Source organism: Osmerus eperlanus, chromosome 10 (assembly GCF_963692335.1).
Source record: "Osmerus eperlanus chromosome 10, fOsmEpe2.1, whole genome shotgun sequence".
Lineage (NCBI taxonomy): Eukaryota > Metazoa > Chordata > Actinopteri > Osmeriformes > Osmeridae > Osmerus > Osmerus eperlanus.
The window spans coordinates 17,284,170-17,292,419 of NC_085027.1; the positions used below are offsets into that span (position 1 = coordinate 17,284,170).

At 42.3% G+C, this 8,250-nt stretch overlaps 1 long non-coding RNA gene across 1 annotated transcript; it reads left to right on the forward strand.

Moving 5' to 3' along the window:
• The first annotated feature begins 6,296 nt into the window (after positions 1 to 6,296).
• LOC134028059 (uncharacterized) lies at positions 6,297 to 6,721 on the forward strand. The gene is made up of 2 exons (XR_009931495.1): positions 6,297 to 6,448; positions 6,638 to 6,721. It is a non-coding gene; the product is annotated as an uncharacterized LOC134028059 (long non-coding RNA).
• Positions 6,722 to 8,250: the final 1,529 nt, after the last annotated feature.

An 8,250-nucleotide genomic window follows, 5' to 3' on the forward strand; every position in this document is an offset into this window, starting at 1 on the left:
AATTTCAATCACACACAATATTAAATGTTGCACCCAGCACGTATAAATGTAGACAATGCATGTAATTCATGTGCAGCTCAGCCCCAGCATGTCATTGGTCATCAATTTTCTCATATGCAGAAACATAGCTTTAATAAATAAAAGACTGAATTTGGAATATAATTTAGTCTTTCATTCTTTACTATAAACATGTACAAAAGCAATCAATGTGTGATGTGTAACATGATTAAGCAAACATTATTTGTATAGCACACCAAAGCTGTATGACACACAATGCAAATTTGTGCTCCAATAATTTTTGTGATACAAAATTGTTAAATGTGACCATAAGGTAAGCGACTCTTAAGAGTTTCATTTCCAAAGACAAGTCATCACAGAATATTACAATTATTCCTTAGCAAACCTGCCCCTCAGTCTGCCCCTGAGCAACAACTTTGCGCATGCCCATTTCAACGCATCGCTGAAACTGGGGTTTCAGAAGAGATTTTGCAGGGGTTCAACACCGTCTTGTACGCATTGGATTTCAACTGGAAATTAGCTACTTCAAAGGTGAGTTTCTTTACAGAAATAGTTTAAATAAATAAACATATTTTCAGAAATTGGATGGGGCATGCTAATACGTATATGTTTGAAATTTAGGCCATTTAGCCTGTTTATGTGCTATCAGATTCACATTGTTTACGTTAGGATTTCGCTAGCTACAGTACAGTAGAGGTTAAACCCTCCAGAAAGTTATGTTGAAATACTGAAAATGCATAGGCCTACCCAGCTAACACAGTTATGTTGCCCTTACGTTGCCGCAACGTCACTCGATGACCAAACATACGTTGCCGCGACGTCTTTGGCGACGTTGTGGGACCGTGCATCTGTGGGACGCCAGAACGTAACCGCAACGTAATCTTGTGACGTTGCCAGTCCGTAACCGCGACGTCGTGGCAACGTTATTTTTCCGACGTTGCCAGTCCGTAACCGCGACCTCCTAGCAACGTCATTTTCCGACGTTGCCAGTCCGTAACCGCGACCTCCTAGCAACGTCATTTTCCGACGTTGCCAGTCCGTAACCGCGACCCCCTAGCAACGTCATTTTCCGACGTTGCCAGTCCGTAACCGCGACCTCCTAGCAACGTCATTTTCCGACGTTGCCAGTCCGTAACCGCGACCTCCTAGCAACGTCATTTTCCGACGTTGCCAGTCCGTAACCGCGACCTCCTAGCAACGTCATTTTCCGACGTTGCCAGTCCGTAACCGCGACCTCCTAGCAACGTCATTTTCCGACGTTGCCAGTCCGTAACCGCGACCTCCTAGCAACGTAATTTTGTGACGTTGCCAGTCCGTAACTGCAACGTTAACTAAGTAACCTATATTTCTCAATTCTACTGCTTATATTGGGGCGGTTCATATGCAGACCTCATTTGCCCAAAATGCTACTTGTTCTTGTATAATAGGCTACATGGTAGCCAACTTTAGGAGGTTTGTGTGATGTGTAGCCTAACTCCAGCTAATCATAAACAAGGCAGCATTTCCATGTAACATTGTCATTTTATTTCAAACAAAGTGCCAAACAGTGACTTAAAATCTTCTGCCAGTCCCCGCTACAGGTCCTGTCTGTTGGCCCTGACAATGAAGCACAAAATAAGTTAGTGTTCTATCAACATAATTGCACGTGTAAAAAGGCGCTATACAAGTCATAAAAAAATCACATCTAAAATAATATACATCATCAAAAAAACATGTGATTCTAGATTTGTGTCACATAGCCATGTGAAAGGTTGGATATGGAAGCTGCAATCATGATTCATTCACCTGGCTTGTTTTGAACGGGCTGCCGGGTTGTGTTTGAGTGTCTCCTCTATGAGGAGCTCCACAGCTTTCTCTCCCAGTCCCGTCTTCCACTTCATCACAGCGTCTGGAATTAGAAGTCATTATTGTCAGCACCAATGTGAACGTTGAACGCGTGTAAGCCATAGTTCATGGCATCTCCAAACACTTACCACTCTCTTTCGCAACTCCAGCACCTTAAGGCGCTCCTCGCTTAAGGCGTCTTGGAGTTCAGCCTGTGTTTGGGCCACCTGTAGGTCCATCACTGGCACTGGCAGTGTGTCTGCCCTGTAGTTGCCTGAATAGGAGAGCCTCTCGCTGGTTCTCCTCCAATGTCTCCATCTTCCGGAGCATAACCTGTAATGTGTCTGTCATTAAAGACAAGTAAAACAAGTTTACAAGAGTTAGCATGATTGGCATACACTGTGGTTCTTCTAGATTAGCTGTAACATTTATGTAAATAACAAATGTTACCTTGAATGGTTGTATACAAAGCATATATTTTTTTGAGTGTCTTATATTTGCACTTGCCTGGCTGCCAGCTGTTTTCCTGGGCCCCCAATTGGTTCACCTCCACCAGACCAGAGTTGACATCTAGGGGTATGGAATCTGGTGATGCAAAAGTTTTAAGTCATGCTTTTGCTTCAAAACATAGCCTTTAGGTTGCCATGGCTCATACAATTATTGTCACTGTTTTAAACGGTCATTCATTACTTTACCATCATTTCCCAGGGACACAGTGCTAGGCCGTGTGACGGTGGTAGGATCATCTGTACAGAAATGAAAATGGAATGTAGTTCATGTACATAGTTATAGCATATTGATATAAAAGGAGTAGCATTGCACATATGTGATCGTTCGAAAGCAGGGCCCCACATCGTAGCGTCGCACATGTGTGATTCTGAACATTCCAACCGACTGTTTTCCGATAGACAAAAACTATATGACAAACGCTATAGTATGACTTCAAAATTTACAATTAGTAGGCTAACATGTAACACTAGCAGGTAGTAGCATTGCTACGAGTATTATGCTAGGTTGCTAGGTAACGGAAGCTAATTAAAGCAACCTAGCTGCCGTTTTGGAAAAATAACTGGTGGAAGCGTCGGAAATATTTAAAACTCACGCATCTAAAAGGTTAAAACGAATAAACTTATCAAAAAAAAGATGTCATGTACAAATTGGAAAAATTAGTGACATGATACTTTTATAGACGCCATTGCTGTGATTAAAACGTGATCAGCCACGCTAGCTCCACAGTCTTTGAAAATTCCGGGCTAAATAAACTATTTTGGGACAAGGTTTTTTAACAGTTCTGAACGTTTATTTTCACTGATTCTTTTGTGGGTGATTTGTGAGAAGCTAAACTTTGAAAACATGTAGGCCTATGCATTTTCAGTATTTCAACATAACTTTCTGGAGGGTTTAACCTCTACTGTACTGTAGCTATCGAAATCCTAACGTAAACAATGTGAATCTGATAGCACATAAACAGGCTAAATGGCCTACATTTCAAATATATACGTATAAGTATGCCCCATCAAATTTCTTAAAATATGTTTATATATTTCTGTAAAGAAACTCACCTTTGAAGTAGCTATTTTCCAGTTGAAATCCAATGCGTAAAAGACGCAAAATCTCTTCTGAAACCCCAATTTGAGCGATGCGTTGAAATGGGCATGCGCAAAGTTGTTGCTCAGGGGCAGACTGAGGGGCAGGTTTGCTAAGGAAGAATTGTAATATTCTGTGATGACTTGTCTTTGGAAATGAAACTCTTAAGAGTCGCTTACCTTTTGGTCACATTTAACAATTTTGTATCACAAAAATTATTGGAGCACAAATTTGCATTGTGTGTCATACAGCTTTGGTGTGCTATACAAAGAATGTTTGCTTAATCATGTTACACATCACACATTGATTGCTTTTGTACATGTTTATAGTAAAGAATGAAAGACTAAATTATATTCCAGATTCAGTCTTATTTATTAAAACTATGTTTCTGCATATGAGAAAATTGATGACCAATGACATGCTGGGGCTGAGCTGCACATGAATTACATGCATTGTCTACATTTATACGTGCTGGGTGCAACATTTAATATTGTGTGTGATTGAAATTCATGTAGACTATGGGTACATTGCAAAAGTGTCAGAACTGAGAGCAGTCCAGTGTGATCTCTCCATCTCTGGATAAACCACTATATGCACTCGAGATCCGTTGTCCTGCGACCAAAGAGCGACTTAGCCGCAACTTAACCCATGGTACCAAAATTAATGTATCCAGCCGACCAAGGTACAACGTCTCGGCAACGTTGTCCACGGGACCAAAAAATAACGTAACCAGCCGACCAAGGTACAACGTCGCGGCAACGTTGTCCATGGGACCAAAAAATAACGTAACCAGCCGACCAAGGTACGACGTCGCGGCAACGTTGTCCAGGGGACCAACAAATAACGTAACCAGCCGACCAAGGTACGACGTCGCGGCAACGTTGCCCACGGGTCTAAAAATAACGTAACCAGCCGACCAAGGTACAACGTCGCGGCAACGTTGTCCAGGGGACCAAAAAATTACGTAACCAGCCGACCAAGGTACAACGTCGCGGCAACGTTGTCCAGGGGACCAAAAAATAACGTAACCAGCCGACCAAGGTACAACGTCGCGGCAACGTTGTCCAGGGGACCAAAAAATAACGTAACCAGCCGACCAAGGTACGACGTCGCGGCAACGTTGTCCAGGGGACCAAAAAATAACGTAACCAGCCGACCAAGGTACGACGTCGCGGCAACGTTGTCCAGGGGACCAACAAATAACGTAACCAGCCGACCAAGGTACGACGTCGCGGCAACGTTGCCCACGGGTCTAAAAATAACGTAACCAGCCGACCAAGGTACAACGTCGTGGCAACGTTGTCCATGGGACCAACTGGCAACATTCCCTTTATAACGTAGCTACGACGTTGCCACGACGTTGCCAGAAGGTAACGTCGCGGGTTACCAACTGAGCACTTACTGGCAACGTTGCTGCAACGTCATGTGTAGTAGGAGTAGCATTGCACATATGTGATTGTGTTTAAAAAGCTACACAAGTCAACCCATATTTAGTGAGCCGTCGGTATGCACTATCATCCATAACAAATGTACAGACAATTGAGTGAGTTTCGTCGAGCAATAAACATGGCGTGAATGTCAATGAAACAAATGATACTATTGGGTACTGGGTACATGTTATCAAAGTTTAGCGTCTCACAAATCACCCACAAAAGAATCAGTGAAAATAAACGTTCAGAACTGTTAAAAAACCTTGTCCCAGAATAGTTTATTTAGCCCAGAATTTTCAAAGACTGTGGAGCTAGCGTGGCTGATCACGTTTTAATCAGTCGGCCATGGCATGCACAGCAATGGCGTCTATAAAAGTATCATGTCACTAATTTTTCCAATTTGTACATGCCATCTGTTTTTGGAAAAGTTTATTAGTTTTAATCTTGAGTTCTAAATATTTCCGACGCTTCCACCAGTTATTTTTCCAAAACGGCAGCTAGGTAGCTTTAATTAGCTTCCGTTACCTAGCAACCTAGCATAATACTCGTAGCAATGCTACCACCTGCTAGTGTTACTTGTTAGCCTACTAATTGTAAATTTTGAAGCCTTACTATAGCGTTTGTCATATAGTTTTTGTCTATCGGAAAACAGTCGGTTGGAATGTTCAGAATCACACATGTGCGACGCTACGATGTGGGGCCCTACTTTCGAACGATCACATATGTGCAATGCTACTCCTTTAATATCAATATGCTATAACTATGTACATAAACTACATTCCATTTTCATTTCTGTACAGATGATCCTACCACCGTCACACGGCCTAGCACTGTGTCCCTGGGAAATGATGGTAAAGTAATGAATGACCGTTTAAAACAGTGACAATAATTGTATGAGCCATGGCAACCTAAAGGCTATGTTTTGAAGCAAAAGCATGACTTAAAACTTTTGCATCACCAGATTCCATACCCCTAGATGTCAACTCTGGTCTGGTGGAGGTGAACCAATTGGGGGCCCAGGAAAACAGCTGGCAGCCAGGCAAGTGCAAATATAAGACACTCAAAAAAATATATGCTTTGTATACAACCATTCAAGGTAACATTTGTTATTTACATCATTGTTACAGCTAATCTAGAAGAACCACAGTGTATGCCAATCATGCTAACTCTTGTAAACTTGTTTTACTTGTCTTTAATGACAGACACATTACAGGTTATGCTCCGGAAGATGGAGACATTGGAGGAGAACCAGCGAGAGGCTCTCCTATTCAGGCGACTACAGGGCAGACATACTGAAGAGGTGCCAGTGATGGACCTACAGGTGGCCCAAACACAGGCTGAACTCCAAGACCTTGAGGAGTGCCTTAAGGTGCTGGAGTTGCGAAAGAGAGTGGTAAGTGTTTGGAAATGCCATGAACTATGGCTTATACGCAGCGTTCAACGTTCACATAGGTGCTGACAATAAGTTAATGACTTCTAATTCCAGACGCTGTGATGAAGTGGAAGACGGGACTGGGAGAGAAAGCTGTGGAGCTCCTCATAGCGGAGACACTCAAACACACCCCGGCAGCCCATTCAAAACAAGCCAGGTGAATGAATCATGATTGCAGCTTCCATATCCAACCGTTCACATGGCTATGTGACAAAAATCTAGAATCACATCTTTTTTTGATGATGTATATTATTTTAGATGTGATTTTTTTATGACTTGTATAGCGCCTTTTTACACGTGCAATTATGTTGATAGAACACTAACTTATTTTGTGCTTCATTGTCAGGGCCAACAGACAGGACCTGTAGCGGGGACTGGCAGAAGATTTTAATTCACTGTTTGGCACTTTGTTTGAAATAAAATGACAATGTTTCATGGAAATGCTGCCTTGTTTATGATTAGCTGGAGTTTGGCTACACATCACACAAACATAGTCCTCCTAAAGTTGGCTACCATGTAGCCTATTATACAAGAACAAGTAGCATTTTGGGCAAATGAGGTCTGCATATGAACCGCCCCAATATAAGCAGTAGAATTGAGAAATATAGGTTACTTAGTTAACGTTGCAGTTACGGACTGGCAACGTCACAAAATTACGTTGCTAGGAGGTCGCGGTTACGGACTGGCAACGTCGGAAAATGACGTTGTAGGAGGTTGCGGTTACAGACTGGCAACGTCGGAAAATAACGTTGCCACGACGTCGCGGTTACGGACTGGCAACGTCACAAGATTACATTGCGGTTACGTTCTGGCGTCCCACAGATGCACGGTCCCGCAACGTCGCCAAAGACGTTGCGGCAACGTATGTTTGATCATCGAGTGACGTTGCGGCAACGTAAGGGCAACGTAACTGTGTTAGCTGGGGTGGCGGTGTTTGACTTAGCCATGATAATATGCTTATTGTCTTCTTAGATACTCATTATAATAGTATGCTCGGATGGCGAGAATAGCCTATCACCGCTCTCTCTTTCGTCTTTTCCGCCATCATACCGTTAGAAAATCACGGTTTTGGTGATCGACCTTTCCTGCCTTTTGAAGTAGGACGTGCACGTGCAATTTCCCTGATAAGTTTAGCCTGATTGAAATTAACCACATGATTTGGATGCGGATCAGCCATTGACGAACCGATATTTGCTGTTCTCACTCATCTCGCTAATGTTAACGGGCTAAAGGGACAATTGATTAACTTAGCTTCAACCCTTACGACGAACGGGGCCCTGAACTACATCCGGATAGCGAGTTTCCTACATTAGTCGCTAGCTACTTTACCATCGAGTTAACATGACAAGCAATAAGAGAATGAATGTCTCAAAACTCGGAAACTAATGGCTAAATCTTGTCAGTAGCATGGATTAGGTGATTTGCAGTTGATTTGAGTCAGTGTGGCCCGTTTTAGGCTGAAATCTAAGTCAAAGTCATGTAATGTGAACTAGTGCAATGCCAAACATTGTAAATGCCTCGAAAACTCTATTCAGGAGCTGAAAAGCACTTTAAAGCAATAAAAGAATGAAAGTCTCAAAACTCGGAATCTAATGGCTAAATCCTGTCAGTACCATGGATTGGGTGATTTACAGTTGATTTGAGTCAGTCAAAGGCATGTAATGTGAACTCGTACAATGCCAAACATTGTAAATGCATTGAAAACGCTATTCAGGAGCTGAAAATCACTTTAAAGCCATAAAAGAATGAAAGTCTCAAAACTCGGAATCTAATGAATAGATCTTGTCGGTAGCATGGATTGGGTGATTTACAGTTGATTTGAGTCAGTGTCGCCTGTTTTAGGCTGAAATCTAAGTCAAAGTCATGTAAGGAGCTGAAAAGCACTTTAAAGTAATAAAAGAATGAAAGTATCAAACCTCTGAATCTAATGGCTAAATCTCGTCAATACCATGGATTAGG